Raw genomic sequence first — 15,541 nt, 5'->3', positions numbered from 1 at the left:
CCCCACCCCAGCCATGGGACACATCCCGAGAGACGCCCCTACACTCGCTCCCCTCCCCCATGCGCTGTGCCCCAGCCCTGGCCCTGGGGAATAGGCGGCAGCCCACCCACAGGGCGGGGGCGCAGCTGACAGGGGTTGTGCGGGAGGGCGGCCCCTGGCTGGGGTCAAAGGGTGAGCGCGCGTGCGCAGTCAGCGGCCGCGCGCTGGGGGTGGGGGCGGGTAGGTGAAGGAGGCGAGGTGAGGAGAGGAGGGGGGCTGGAAGGTCTCCACCTTGGCGGGTCCAGCCGTGGAGGCGCATCGTGTCTGTGTGTGTGTGTGTGTGTGTGTAGACAGCCCCCCATCCCACCCCGCCCCGCCACGTCCCTCACCTCAGTCCTCCGGAGTCCGCCCGACCGGGCCGGCGAACTCCACAGGCCCGGCGCGGGTCAGCGCTATCGCGGGGAAGCGCGGTGAGGCTGGCCTCTTGAGCGGGGCAGGGGCGCCCTCCGCGGTCTACGGCCACACCACCCCGAACGCGCCCCATCTCGTCTGCTCTCAGAAGCTAAGCAGCGTCGGGCCTGGTTAGTACTTGGATGGGAGACCGCCTGGGAATCCCGGGTGCCCTAGGCTTTTTTTTTTTTTTTTTGCCTGTTGCTCTGTCCCCTTGCTGGGAGCGCGGCGGCGGGGCGGCCGTCCGGCGGATCACCCCCACCCTCAGCGCCCGCCGCGGTGCCTGCCGCCCCAGCCCGCACCGTGGGGCCTCCTCTTGTCCCAAGCGGGGACACCGCCGCCACGGGGCAGCATGCGTGCCATCTGGACTGTCAGGTCTCAGACCAAAGGTCTGGTCTGTGGGAACCGACACGCTGGAGGAAACCTCGAGAGTCTGAGAGGGGAGGGAGTTCCGGAAGGATTCCAGGATGTCACTTTGAGCGAGTATGTGACCAGAACTCGTCCCGTTGCTTTTGGGGTTCTATGGGCTACAGGCAGGAATCTCTGGTGGTGGCACTGGAGGTTGGGGGATCCGGAGTCACACCCAGACCTGCTCGACAGGCCTCCTTTTACTTTTCTTTTCGGATTCATTTTCTTAGAAAGTGTCTCTTATCTCTATGATTGCATTTTCTTTTCTCTCTCTTTTCAAGCAGATGATGGGAGTACAAGTATTGAGGTGACATGTGTTGCCCGTGCCCCCCTCCCCCCTGTCTCCTTATTTATTTCTCATTTTCTCCCAGCGTATTGTGGGGGTACCAATGTTCAGGTCGGGTGCATTGCTCTTTCCCCGCCTCCCCCCTCTGGTCAGAGCTTCAAGTGCGCCCATCCCCCAGTCGGTGCGCACCCACCCCCTCCCTAATGCATGTGTATGCCCACCCCCTCCCCACGCCCGCCCGACACCCACCCGATGAAGGTGATTCCTCGCTGTCCACTTAGGTGTCCATCCGTTCGTACCAATTTGCCGGTGAGCGCGCGCACGTGGTGCTCGTGTGTCCGTTCTTGGGATACCTGGCCTACTGGAACGGGTTCCAGCTCTGGCCAGGAGAACACGAGAGGCGCGCTCTCACCGCTGCTCCTCACAGCCGAATGGCACTCCGTGGTGTCCACGCGCCGCATGTTATTAATGCACTCCTGGATGGATGGGCACTCGGGTCGCTTCCACATCTTTGCGATTGTGAATTGTGCCCTAACTGTCACCCTACCCCTTACCCAGCCCGTCTCCTCTGCCCCTGCCTGACGCGCTCCTCCCCCGCCAGGCCCGTCACTGTCCTCGGCCCCTGCCCCTGCCTGACCGGCCCCTTCCCGCCCCGGCCCGTCACCGTCACCGTCACCGTCACCGTCCTCTGCCCCTGCCTGACAGGCTCGTCCCCGCCCGGCCCACCACCTGGGCCACTGCCTGACTCGCTCCGCTCCTCCCCGGCCAGGCCCGTCACTGTCCTGGGCCCCTGCCTGACCGGCTCCTTCCCGCCCGGCCTGTCACCGTCCTTGGCCCCTGCCTGACACGCTCCTCCCCGCCCGTCACCGTCCTCGGCCCCTGCCTGACCGGCTCCTCCGTCGCCTGGGCCTTCCAGGGGCTTGGTGTGGACGCTGCTTCCAGGAAGCCCTCCAGGAACCCGGCAGCAGGGCGGCCGCAGCAGTCTGGCGCAGGCATCGCTAAGTCCCCTGCCGGGGACGGGGACGTGCCCCGCTGTGCCGCGGGGGGCCCAGCCTGGTGTCTTCCCTGAGGCCCTGGGGCTGCCGCTCCCCGCAAGGGGAGAGCCTCGGAGGTGGGGACCGCCTCCTGATGGGGACGTCCACGCAGCTCTCCACGTCGGATTCCGGGGCTCTCTGTCCTGCCTGAAGGCCCAGCTGGCCTGCGGGTCCTTAGAGTGGCAGAAACATCCTCAAACTGATATTGCGAGTCCGGTGGTTGTCTGCACTTTTGTGCTGGGCACCCCAGGGAGGCCCAGGGGCTGGCTGGACAACGCGGTCTGCTCGGGTGCTTTGGAGGAGCAACCGATGCCCTTTGGACTTTGGTAGCAGCGTCTCAGGTGTCTCTGAGCCCTGCGCCATGTCGGGGAGGAGGCGGGAGGGGCCGCGACCTGCAGTCGTGTTCCCGGGGTGGCACGGCATGTGGCTTCTTCCACAGGCTGCTTGGCCTGGGCTCCCTGCACCTGGGCCTTTGGGGGACTGGCCCTGTGCTTGCCAACGCTTCCTGCAGGGACCCGGAGCTGGGAGGTGGCATCTCCCAGCCCTGGGCCGGGCAGAGCCCCAGCGGGCCATGCCCACACCCTCTCTCAGCACGGGTCCCCCAGAAGGCTCCTTTGGGACCAGGATTCTCCTGCGGGTGACTTCTTAAAGTCTGGCCCCTGGATGGAGGGGCACCGGGAGTAGAGGAGCCGGAAGCGGAAGGGGGTGCCCATGCGAGGGGACATTTTCAGGCCAAGTACCAGCTTCAGCCTGATCCTCCTGGGAACCCCGGGGTGTACGTCCCACCTCCTGGTTGTCCCGCTCTGAGACAAGGAGCCGGGCTTCGCATTCCCCCAGCAGCCAGTCGTGGGCTGAGGACACCTGGGGCCTTGGGAACTCCCTGGCTTCTCTTTGGATTACCATTTGGAGCTGCTTGGGAATCCTGCCGCCACACACACCCGAGTGCAGGTGTCTTCTGCACGGACTGGGGGCCTCGCGCTTCTGAATGCCACTGGCTCGCCACCCACCCACGGGTGAACCTGGTCAGGGTGCTTTCTCTAAGGAGCAGACTCTGATCCGGGCGGGCTACCGGTGTCTCTGTTTGCTCGTTTCTTTCTTCCATTTCGGGAAAGTCTTCCTTACTGGGTGTGGAAATCTCCTATGCCTTTCCTCGCCTATTCTGTCAGCTTTAAAATTCTCTTTCAGTTGCCACCCTCACAGATGGATTAGGAAACTCTTTTCGGTGCCTTCATTAGTGAAATGACCTCAAGGAAGCTCGAATCCAATATCTAATCGCCGGCTTTTAGCAAGTCCACACCCGAGGGTGGTTGGGGTCCAATCCAGCCCCGGGCCAGGCCCAGGCCCCTTGGACTGGGCCACAGGAGGACACAGAGCAGGGTCCCGGCCCCCACGGGAGCGGTGCCGGCAGTTCTCCAAGGGCTTGGGGGTTTTCCAGAGGTAGGAGATGGAGGGGACTGATTTCTTCAGCGCCCCCCAAACCACCCCGCCCCGCCCCACCCCAGCCATGGGACACATCCCGAGAGACGCCCCTACACTCGCTCCCCTCCCCCATGCGCTGTGCCCCAGCCCTGGCCCTGGGGAATAGGCGGCAGCCCACCCACAGGGCGGGGGCGCAGCTGACAGGGGTTGTGCGGGAGGGCGGCCCCTGGCTGGGGTCAAAGGGTGAGCGCGCGTGCGCAGTCAGCGGCCGCGCGCTGGGGGTGGGGGCGGGTAGGTGAAGGAGGCGAGGTGAGGAGAGGAGGGGGGCTGGAAGGTCTCCACCTTGGCGGGTCCAGCCGTGGAGGCGCATCGTGTCTGTGTGTGTGTGTGTGTGTGTGTAGACAGCCCCCCATCCCACCCCGCCCCGCCACGTCCCTCACCTCAGTCCTCCGGAGTCCGCCCGACCGGGCCGGCGAACTCCACAGGCCCGGCGCGGGTCAGCGCTATCGCGGGGAAGCGCGGTGAGGCTGGCCTCTTGAGCGGGGCAGGGGCGCCCTCCGCGGTCTACGGCCACACCACCCCGAACGCGCCCCATCTCGTCTGCTCTCAGAAGCTAAGCAGCGTCGGGCCTGGTTAGTACTTGGATGGGAGACCGCCTGGGAATCCCGGGTGCCCTAGGCTTTTTTTTTTTTTTTTGCCTGTTGCTCTGTCCCCTTGCTGGGAGCGCGGCGGCGGGGCGGCCGTCCGGCGGATCACCCCCACCCTCAGCGCCCGCCGCGGTGCCTGCCGCCCCAGCCCGCACCGTGGGGCCTCCTCTTGTCCCAAGCCGGGACACCGCCGCCACGGGGCAGCATGCGTGCCATCTGGACTGTCAGGTCTCAGACCAAAGGTCTGGTCTGTGGGAACCGACACGCTGGAGGAAACCTCGAGAGTCTGAGAGGGGAGGGAGTTCCGGAAGGATTCCAGGATGTCACTTTGAGCGAGTATGTGACCAGAACTCGTCCCGTTGCTTTTGGGGTTCTATGGGCTACACGCAGGAATCTCTGGTGGTGGCACTGGAGGTTAGGGGATCCGGAGTCACACCCAGACCTGCTCGACAGGCCTCCTTTTACTTTTCTTTTCGGATTCATTTTCTTAGAAAGTGTCTCTTATCTCTATGATTGCATTTTCTTTTCTCTCTCTTTTCAAGCAGATGATGGGAGTACAAGTATTGAGGTGACATGTGTTGCCCGTGCCCCCCTCCCCCCTGTCTCCTTATTTATTTCTCATTTTCTCCCAGCGTATTGTGGGGGTACCAATGTTCAGGTCGGGTGCATTGCTCTTTCCCGCCTCCCCCCTCGGGTCAGAGCTTCAAGTGCGCCCATCCCCCAGTCGGTGCGCACCCACCCCCTCCCTAATGCATGTGTATGCCCACCCCCTCCCCACGCCCGCCCGACACCCACCCGATGAAGGTGATTCCTCGCTGTCCACTTAGGTGTCCATCCGTTCGTACCAATTTGCCGGTGAGCGCGCGCACGTGGTGCTCGTGTGTCCGTTCTTGGGATACCTGGCCTACTGGAACGGGTTCCAGCTCTGGCCAGGAGAACACGAGAGGCGCGCTCTCACCGCTGCTCCTCACAGCCGAATGGCACTCCGTGGTGTCCACGCGCCGCATGTTATTAATGCACTCCTGGATGGATGGGCACTCGGGTCGCTTCCACATCTTTGCGATTGTGAATTGTGCCCTAACTGTCACCCTACCCCTTACCCAGCCCGTCTCCTCTGCCCCTGCCTGACGCGCTCCTCCCCCGCCAGGCCCGTCACTGTCCTCGGCCCCTGCCCCTGCCTGACCGGCCCCTTCCCGCCCCGGCCCGTCACCGTCACCGTCACCGTCACCGTCCTCTGCCCCTGCCTGACAGGCTCGTCCCCGCCCGGCCCACCACCTGGGCCACTGCCTGACTCGCTCCGCTCCTCCCCGGCCAGGCCCGTCACTGTCCTGGGCCCCTGCCTGACCGGCTCCTTCCCGCCCGGCCTGTCACCGTCCTCGGCCCCTGCCTGACACGCTCCTCCCCGCCCGTCACCGTCCTCGGCCCCTGCCTGACCGGCTCCTCCGTCGCCTGGGCCTTCCAGGGGCTTGGTGTGGACGCTGCTTCCAGGAAGCCCTCCAGGAACCCGGCAGCAGGGCGGCCGCAGCAGTCTGGCGCAGGCATCGCTAAGTCCCCTGCCGGGGACGGGGACGTGCCCCGCTGTGCCGCGGGGGGCCCAGCCTGGTGTCTTCCCTGAGGCCCTGGGGCTGCCGCTCCCCGCAAGGGGAGAGCCTCGGAGGTGGGGACCGCCTCCTGATGGGGACGTCCACGCAGCTCTCCACGTCGGATTCCGGGGCTCTCTGTCCTGCCTGAAGGCCCAGCTGGCCTGCGGGTCCTTAGAGTGGCAGAAACATCCTCAAACTGATATTGCGAGTCCGGTGGTTGTCTGCACTTTTGTGCTGGGCACCCCAGGGAGGCCCAGGGGCTGGCTGGACAACGCGGTCTGCTCGGGTGCTTTGGAGGAGCAACCGATGCCCTTTGGACTTTGGTAGCAGCGTCTCAGGTGTCTCTGAGCCCTGCGCCATGTCGGGGAGGAGGCGGGAGGGGCCGCGACCTGCAGTCGTGTTCCCGGGGTGGCACGGCATGTGGCTTCTTCCACAGGCTGCTTGGCCTGGGCTCCCTGCACCTGGGCCTTTGGGGGACTGGCCCTGTGCTTGCCAACGCTTCCTGCAGGGACCCGGAGCTGGGAGGTGGCATCTCCCAGCCCTGGGCCGGGCAGAACCCCAGCGGGCCATGCCCACAACCTCTCTCAGCACGGGTCCCCCAGAAGGCTCCTTTGGGACCAGGATTCTCCTGCGGGTGACTTCTTAAAGTCTGGCCCCTGGATGGAGGGGCTCCGGGAGTAGAGGAGCCGGAAGCGGAAGGGGGTGCCCATGCGAGGGGACATTTTCAGGCCAAGTACCAGCTTCAGCCTGATCCTCCTGGGAACCCCGGGGTGTACGTTCCACCTCCTGGTTGTCCCCCTCTGAGACAAGGAGCCGGGCTTCGCATTCCCACAGCAGCCAGTCGTGGGCTGAGGACACCTGGGGCCTTGGGAACTCCCTGGCTTCTCTTTGGATTACCATTTGGAGCTGCTTGGGAATCCTGCCGCCACACACACCCGAGTGCAGGTGTCTTCTGCACGGACTGCGGGCCTCGCGCTTCTGAATGCCACTGGCTCGCCACCCACCCACGGGTGAACCTGGTCAGGGTGCTTTCTCTAAGGAGCAGACTCTGATCCGGGCGGGCTACCGGTGTCTCTGTTTGCTCGTTTCTTTCTTCCATTTCGGGAAAGTCTTCCTTACTGGGTGTGGAAATCTCCTATGCCTTTCCTCGCCTATTCTGTCAGCTTTAAAATTCTCTTTCAGTTGCCACCCTCACAGATGGATTAGGAAACTCTTTTCAGTGCCTTCATTAGTGAAATGACCTCAAGGAAGCTCGAATCCAATATCTAATCGCCGGCTTTTAGCAAGTCCACACCCGAGGGTGGTTGGGGTCCAATCCAGCCCCGGGCCAGGCCCAGGCCCCTTGGACTGGGCCACAGGAGGACACAGAGCAGGGTCCCGGCCCCCACGGGAGCGGTGCCGGCAGTTCTCCAAGGGCTTGGGGGTTTTCCAGAGGTAGGAGATGGAGGGGACTGATTTCTTCAGCGCCCCCCAAACCACCCCGCCCCGCCCCACCCCAGCCATGGGACACATCCCGAGAGACGCCCCTACACTCGCTCCCCTCCCCCATGCGCTGTGCCCCAGCCCTGGCCCTGGGGAATAGGCGGCAGCCCACCCACAGGGCGGGGGCGCAGCTGACAGGGGTTGTGCGGGAGGGCGGCCCCTGGCTGGGGTCAAAGGGTGAGCGCGCGTGCGCAGTCAGCGGCCGCGCGCTGGGGGTGGGGGCGGGTAGGTGAAGGAGGCGAGGTGAGGAGAGGAGGGGGGCTGGAAGGTCTCCACCTTGGCGGGTCCAGCCGTGGAGGCGCATCGTGTCTGTGTGTGTGTGTGTGTGTGTGTAGACAGCCCCCCATCCCACCCCGCCCCGCCACGTCCCTCACCTCAGTCCTCCGGAGTCCGCCCGACCGGGCCGGCGAACTCCACAGGCCCGGCGCGGGTCAGCGCTATCGCGGGGAAGCGCGGTGAGGCTGGCCTCTTGAGCGGGGCAGGGGCGCCCTCCGCGGTCTACGGCCACACCACCCCGAACGCGCCCCATCTCGTCTGCTCTCAGAAGCTAAGCAGCGTCGGGCCTGGTTAGTACTTGGATGGGAGACCGCCTGGGAATCCCGGGTGCCCTAGGCTTTTTTTTTTTTTTTGCCTGTTGCTCTGTCCCCTTGCTGGGAGCGCGGCGGCGGGGCGGCCGTCCGGCGGATCACCCCCACCCTCAGCGCCCGCCGCGGTGCCTGCCGCCCCAGCCCGCACCGTGGGGCCTCCTCTTGTCCCAAGCGGGGACACCGCCGCCACGGGGCAGCATGCGTGCCATCTGGACTGTCAGGTCTCAGACCAAAGGTCTGGTCTGTGGGAACCGACACGCTGGAGGAAACCTCGAGAGTCTGAGAGGGGAGGGAGTTCCGGAAGGATTCCAGGATGTCACTTTGAGCGAGTATGTGACCAGAACTCGTCCCGTTGCTTTTGGGGTTCTATGGGCTACACGCAGGAATCTCTGGTGGTGGCACTGGAGGTTGGGGGATCCGGAGTCACACCCAGACCTGCTCGACAGGCCTCCTTTTACTTTTCTTTTCGGATTCATTTTCTTAGAAAGTGTCTCTTATCTCTATGATTGCATTTTCTTTTCTCTCTCTTTTCAAGCAGATGATGGGAGTACAAGTATTGAGGTGACATGTGTTGCCCGTGCCCCCCTCCCCCCTGTCTCCTTATTTATTTCTCATTTTCTCCCAGCGTATTGTGGGGGTACCAATGTTCAGGTCGGGTGCATTGCTCTTTCCCCGCCTCCCCCCTCGGGTCAGAGCTTCAAGTGCGCCCATCCCCCAGTCGGTGCGCACCCACCCCCTCCCTAATGCATGTGTATGCCCACCCCCTCCCCACGCCCGCCCGACACCCACCCGATGAAGGTGATTCCTCGCTGTCCACTTAGGTGTCCATCCGTTCGTACCAATTTGCCGGTGAGCGCGCGCACGTGGTGCTCGTGTGTCCGTTCTTGGGATACCTGGCCTACTGGAACGGGTTCCAGCTCTGGCCAGGAGAACACGAGAGGCGCGCTCTCACCGCTGCTCCTCACAGCCGAATGGCACTCCGTGGTGTCCACGCGCCGCATGTTATTAATGCACTCCTGGATGGATGGGCACTCGGGTCGCTTCCACATCTTTGCGATTGTGAATTGTGCCCTAACTGTCACCCTACCCCTTACCCAGCCCGTCTCCTCTGCCCCTGCCTGACGCGCTCCTCCCCCGCCAGGCCCGTCACTGTCCTCGGCCCCTGCCCCTGCCTGACCGGCCCCTTCCCGCCCCGGCCCGTCACCGTCACCGTCACCGTCCTCTGCCCCTGCCTGACAGGCTCGTCCCCGCCCGGCCCACCACCTGGGCCACTGCCTGACTCGCTCCGCTCCTCCCCGGCCAGGCCCGTCACTGTCCTGGGCCCCTGCCTGACCGGCTCCTTCCCGCCCGGCCTGTCACCGTCCTCTGCCCCTGCCTGACACGCTCCTCCCCGCCCGTCACCGTCCTCGGCCCCTGCCTGACCGGCTCCTCCGTCGCCTGGGCCTTCCAGGGGCTTGGTGTGGACGCTGCTTCCAGGAAGCCCTCCAGGAACCCGGCAGCAGGGCGGCCGCAGCAGTCTGGCGCAGGCATCGCTAAGTCCCCTGCCGGGGACGGGGACGTGCCCCGCTGTGCCGCGGGGGGCCCAGCCTGGTGTCTTCCCTGAGGCCCTGGGGCTGCCGCTCCCCGCAAGGGGAGAGCCTCGGAGGTGGGGACCGCCTCCTGATGGGGACGTCCACGCAGCTCTCCACGTCGGATTCCGGGGCTCTCTGTCCTGCCTGAAGGCCCAGCTGGCCTGCGGGTCCTTAGAGTGGCAGAAACATCCTCAAACTGATATTGCGAGTCCGGTGGTTGTCTGCACTTTTGTGCTGGGCACCCCAGGGAGGCCCAGGGGCTGGCTGGACAACGCGGTCTGCTCGGGTGCTTTGGAGGAGCAACCGATGCCCTTTGGACTTTGGTAGCAGCGTCTCAGGTGTCTCTGAGCCCTGCGCCATGTCGGGGAGGAGGCGGGAGGGGCCGCGACCTGCAGTCGTGTTCCCGGGGTGGCACGGCATGTGGCTTCTTCCACAGGCTGCTTGGCCTGGGCTCCCTGCACCTGGGCCTTTGGGGGACTGGCCCTGTGCTTGCCAACGCTTCCTGCAGGGACCCGGAGCTGGGAGGTGGCATCTCCCAGCCCTGGGCCGGGCAGAGCCCCAGCGGGCCATGCCCACACCCTCTCTCAGCACGGGTCCCCCAGAAGGCTCCTTTGGGACCAGGATTCTCCTGCGGGTGACTTCTTAAAGTCTGGCCCCTGGATGGAGGGGCACCGGGAGTAGAGGAGCCGGAAGCGGAAGGGGGTGCCCATGCGAGGGGACATTTTCAGGCCAAGTACCAGCTTCAGCCTGATCCTCCTGGGAACCCCGGGGTGTACGTCCCACCTCCTGGTTGTCCCGCTCTGAGACAAGGAGCCGGGCTTCGCATTCCCCCAGCAGCCAGTCGTGGGCTGAGGACACCTGGGGCCTTGGGAACTCCCTGGCTTCTCTTTGGATTACCATTTGGAGCTGCTTGGGAATCCTGCCGCCACACACACCCGAGTGCAGGTGTCTTCTGCACGGACTGGGGGCCTCGCGCTTCTGAATGCCACTGGCTCGCCACCCACCCACGGGTGAACCTGGTCAGGGTGCTTTCTCTAAGGAGCAGACTCTGATCCGGGCGGGCTACCGGTGTCTCTGTTTGCTCGTTTCTTTCTTCCATTTCGGGAAAGTCTTCCTTACTGGGTGTGGAAATCTCCTATGCCTTTCCTCGCCTATTCTGTCAGCTTTAAAATTCTCTTTCAGTTGCCACCCTCACAGATGGATTAGGAAACTCTTTTCGGTGCCTTCATTAGTGAAATGACCTCAAGGAAGCTCGAATCCAATATCTAATCGCCGGCTTTTAGCAAGTCCACACCCGAGGGTGGTTGGGGTCCAATCCAGCCCCGGGCCAGGCCCAGGCCCCTTGGACTGGGCCACAGGAGGACACAGAGCAGGGTCCCGGCCCCCACGGGAGCGGTGCCGGCAGTTCTCCAAGGGCTTGGGGGTTTTCCAGAGGTAGGAGATGGAGGGGACTGATTTCTTCAGCGCCCCCCAAACCACCCCGCCCCGCCCCACCCCAGCCATGGGACACATCCCGAGAGACGCCCCTACACTCGCTCCCCTCCCCCATGCGCTGTGCCCCAGCCCTGGCCCTGGGGAATAGGCGGCAGCCCACCCACAGGGCGGGGGCGCAGCTGACAGGGGTTGTGCGGGAGGGCGGCCCCTGGCTGGGGTCAAAGGGTGAGCGCGCGTGCGCAGTCAGCGGCCGCGCGCTGGGGGTGGGGGCGGGTAGGTGAAGGAGGCGAGGTGAGGAGAGGAGGGGGGCTGGAAGGTCTCCACCTTGGCGGGTCCAGCCGTGGAGGCGCATCGTGTCTGTGTGTGTGTGTGTGTGTGTGTAGACAGCCCCCCATCCCACCCCGCCCCGCCACGTCCCTCACCTCAGTCCTCCGGAGTCCGCCCGACCGGGCCGGCGAACTCCACAGGCCCGGCGCGGGTCAGCGCTATCGCGGGGAAGCGCGGTGAGGCTGGCCTCTTGAGCGGGGCAGGGGCGCCCTCCGCGGTCTACGGCCACACCACCCCGAACGCGCCCCATCTCGTCTGCTCTCAGAAGCTAAGCAGCGTCGGGCCTGGTTAGTACTTGGATGGGAGACCGCCTGGGAATCCCGGGTGCCCTAGGCTTTTTTTTTTTTTTTTTGCCTGTTGCTCTGTCCCCTTGCTGGGAGCGCGGCGGCGGGGCGGCCGTCCGGCGGATCACCCCCACCCTCAGCGCCCGCCGCGGTGCCTGCCGCCCCAGCCCGCACCGTGGGGCCTCCTCTTGTCCCAAGCGGGGACACCGCCGCCACGGGGCAGCATGCGTGCCATCTGGACTGTCAGGTCTCAGACCAAAGGTCTGGTCTGTGGGAACCGACACGCTGGAGGAAACCTCGAGAGTCTGAGAGGGGAGGGAGTTCCGGAAGGATTCCAGGATGTCACTTTGAGCGAGTATGTGACCAGAACTCGTCCCGTTGCTTTTGGGGTTCTATGGGCTACAGGCAGGAATCTCTGGTGGTGGCACTGGAGGTTGGGGGATCCGGAGTCACACCCAGACCTGCTCGACAGGCCTCCTTTTACTTTTCTTTTCGGATTCATTTTCTTAGAAAGTGTCTCTTATCTCTATGATTGCATTTTCTTTTCTCTCTCTTTTCAAGCAGATGATGGGAGTACAAGTATTGAGGTGACATGTGTTGCCCGTGCCCCCCTCCCCCCTGTCTCCTTATTTATTTCTCATTTTCTCCCAGCGTATTGTGGGGGTACCAATGTTCAGGTCGGGTGCATTGCTCTTTCCCCGCCTCCCCCCTCTGGTCAGAGCTTCAAGTGCGCCCATCCCCCAGTCGGTGCGCACCCACCCCCTCCCTAATGCATGTGTATGCCCACCCCCTCCCCACGCCCGCCCGACACCCACCCGATGAAGGTGATTCCTCGCTGTCCACTTAGGTGTCCATCCGTTCGTACCAATTTGCCGGTGAGCGCGCGCACGTGGTGCTCGTGTGTCCGTTCTTGGGATACCTGGCCTACTGGAACGGGTTCCAGCTCTGGCCAGGAGAACACGAGAGGCGCGCTCTCACCGCTGCTCCTCACAGCCGAATGGCACTCCGTGGTGTCCACGCGCCGCATGTTATTAATGCACTCCTGGATGGATGGGCACTCGGGTCGCTTCCACATCTTTGCGATTGTGAATTGTGCCCTAACTGTCACCCTACCCCTTACCCAGCCCGTCTCCTCTGCCCCTGCCTGACGCGCTCCTCCCCCGCCAGGCCCGTCACTGTCCTCGGCCCCTGCCCCTGCCTGACCGGCCCCTTCCCGCCCCGGCCCGTCACCGTCACCGTCACCGTCACCGTCCTCTGCCCCTGCCTGACAGGCTCGTCCCCGCCCGGCCCACCACCTGGGCCACTGCCTGACTCGCTCCGCTCCTCCCCGGCCAGGCCCGTCACTGTCCTGGGCCCCTGCCTGACCGGCTCCTTCCCGCCCGGCCTGTCACCGTCCTCGGCCCCTGCCTGACACGCTCCTCCCCGCCCGTCACCGTCCTCGGCCCCTGCCTGACCGGCTCCTCCGTCGCCTGGGCCTTCCAGGGGCTTGGTGTGGACGCTGCTTCCAGGAAGCCCTCCAGGAACCCGGCAGCAGGGCGGCCGCAGCAGTCTGGCGCAGGCATCGCTAAGTCCCCTGCCGGGGACGGGGACGTGCCCCGCTGTGCCGCGGGGGGCCCAGCCTGGTGTCTTCCCTGAGGCCCTGGGGCTGCCGCTCCCCGCAAGGGGAGAGCCTCGGAGGTGGGGACCGCCTCCTGATGGGGACGTCCACGCAGCTCTCCACGTCGGATTCCGGGGCTCTCTGTCCTGCCTGAAGGCCCAGCTGGCCTGCGGGTCCTTAGAGTGGCAGAAACATCCTCAAACTGATATTGCGAGTCCGGTGGTTGTCTGCACTTTTGTGCTGGGCACCCCAGGGAGGCCCAGGGGCTGGCTGGACAACGCGGTCTGCTCGGGTGCTTTGGAGGAGCAACCGATGCCCTTTGGACTTTGGTAGCAGCGTCTCAGGTGTCTCTGAGCCCTGCGCCATGTCGGGGAGGAGGCGGGAGGGGCCGCGACCTGCAGTCGTGTTCCCGGGGTGGCACGGCATGTGGCTTCTTCCACAGGCTGCTTGGCCTGGGCTCCCTGCACCTGGGCCTTTGGGGGACTGGCCCTGTGCTTGCCAACGCTTCCTGCAGGGACCCGGAGCTGGGAGGTGGCATCTCCCAGCCCTGGGCCGGGCAGAGCCCCAGCGGGCCATGCCCACACCCTCTCTCAGCACGGGTCCCCCAGAAGGCTCCTTTGGGACCAGGATTCTCCTGCGGGTGACTTCTTAAAGTCTGGCCCCTGGATGGAGGGGCACCGGGAGTAGAGGAGCCGGAAGCGGAAGGGGGTGCCCATGCGAGGGGACATTTTCAGGCCAAGTACCAGCTTCAGCCTGATCCTCCTGGGAACCCCGGGGTGTACGTCCCACCTCCTGGTTGTCCCGCTCTGAGACAAGGAGCCGGGCTTCGCATTCCCCCAGCAGCCAGTCGTGGGCTGAGGACACCTGGGGCCTTGGGAACTCCCTGGCTTCTCTTTGGATTACCATTTGGAGCTGCTTGGGAATCCTGCCGCCACACACACCCGAGTGCAGGTGTCTTCTGCACGGACTGGGGGCCTCGCGCTTCTGAATGCCACTGGCTCGCCACCCACCCACGGGTGAACCTGGTCAGGGTGCTTTCTCTAAGGAGCAGACTCTGATCCGGGCGGGCTACCGGTGTCTCTGTTTGCTCGTTTCTTTCTTCCATTTCGGGAAAGTCTTCCTTACTGGGTGTGGAAATCTCCTATGCCTTTCCTCGCCTATTCTGTCAGCTTTAAAATTCTCTTTCAGTTGCCACCCTCACAGATGGATTAGGAAACTCTTTTCGGTGCCTTCATTAGTGAAATGACCTCAAGGAAGCTCGAATCCAATATCTAATCGCCGGCTTTTAGCAAGTCCACACCCGAGGGTGGTTGGGGTCCAATCCAGCCCCGGGCCAGGCCCAGGCCCCTTGGACTGGGCCACAGGAGGACACAGAGCAGGGTCCCGGCCCCCACGGGAGCGGTGCCGGCAGTTCTCCAAGGGCTTGGGGGTTTTCCAGAGGTAGGAGATGGAGGGGACTGATTTCTTCAGCGCCCCCCAAACCACCCCGCCCCGCCCCACCCCAGCCATGGGACACATCCCGAGAGACGCCCCTACACTCGCTCCCCTCCCCCATGCGCTGTGCCCCAGCCCTGGCCCTGGGGAATAGGCGGCAGCCCACCCACAGGGCGGGGGCGCAGCTGACAGGGGTTGTGCGGGAGGGCGGCCCCTGGCTGGGGTCAAAGGGTGAGCGCGCGTGCGCAGTCAGCGGCCGCGCGCTGGGGGTGGGGGCGGGTAGGTGAAGGAGGCGAGGTGAGGAGAGGAGGGGGGCTGGAAGGTCTCCACCTTGGCGGGTCCAGCCGTGGAGGCGCATCGTGTCTGTGTGTGTGTGTGTGTGTGTGTAGACAGCCCCCCATCCCACCCCGCCCCGCCACGTCCCTCACCTCAGTCCTCCGGAGTCCGCCCGACCGGGCCGGCGAACTCCACAGGCCCGGCGCGGGTCAGCGCTATCGCGGGGAAGCGCGGTGAGGCTGGCCTCTTGAGCGGGGCAGGGGCGCCCTCCGCGGTCTACGGCCACACCACCCCGAACGCGCCCCATCTCGTCTGCTCTCAGAAGCTAAGCAGCGTCGGGCCTGGTTAGTACTTGGATGGGAGACCGCCTGGGAATCCCGGGTGCCCTAGGCTTTTTTTTTTTTTTTTTGCCTGTTGCTCTGTCCCCTTGCTGGGAGCGCAGCGGCGGGGCGGCCGTCCGGCGGATCACCCCCACCCTCAGCGCCCGCCGCGGTGCCTGCCGCCCCAGCCCGCACCGTGGGGCCTCCTCTTGTCCCAAGCGGGGACACCGCCGCCACAGGGCAGCATGCGTGCCATCTGGACTGTCAGGTCTCAGACCAAAGGTCTGGTCTGTGGGAACCGACACGCTGGAGGAAACCTCGAGAGTCTGAGAGGGGAGGGAGTTCCGGAAGGATTCCAGGATGTCACTTTGAGCGAGTATGTGACCAGAACTCGTCCCGTTGCTTTTGGGGTTCTATGGGCTA

General features: G+C 64.7%; 5 pseudogenes; all 5 read left to right on the top strand.

Annotated features, from left to right (window-relative positions):
* The first annotated feature begins 490 nt into the window (after positions 1 to 490).
* Positions 491 to 609, top strand: LOC142864582 (uncharacterized; annotated as a pseudogene).
* A 3,529-nt stretch (positions 610 to 4,138) lies between these two features.
* LOC142864581 (uncharacterized) lies at positions 4,139 to 4,257 on the top strand (annotated as a pseudogene).
* Positions 4,258 to 7,784: 3,527 nt separating this feature from the next.
* On the top strand, positions 7,785 to 7,903 carry LOC142864580 (uncharacterized; annotated as a pseudogene).
* A 3,521-nt stretch (positions 7,904 to 11,424) lies between these two features.
* Positions 11,425 to 11,543, top strand: LOC142864579 (uncharacterized; annotated as a pseudogene).
* Positions 11,544 to 15,072: 3,529 nt separating this feature from the next.
* Positions 15,073 to 15,191, top strand: LOC142864578 (uncharacterized; annotated as a pseudogene).
* The last annotated feature ends 350 nt before the right edge of the window (positions 15,192 to 15,541 follow it).

The sequence above is a fragment of the Microcebus murinus genome, chromosome 25 (genome assembly GCF_040939455.1).
Source record: "Microcebus murinus isolate Inina chromosome 25, M.murinus_Inina_mat1.0, whole genome shotgun sequence".
In the NCBI taxonomy this organism is placed as follows: Eukaryota; Metazoa; Chordata; class Mammalia; order Primates; family Cheirogaleidae; genus Microcebus; species Microcebus murinus.
The sequence above is the reverse complement of the archived record's forward strand: the minus strand, read 5'-3'. Positions and strand labels throughout refer to the sequence as shown.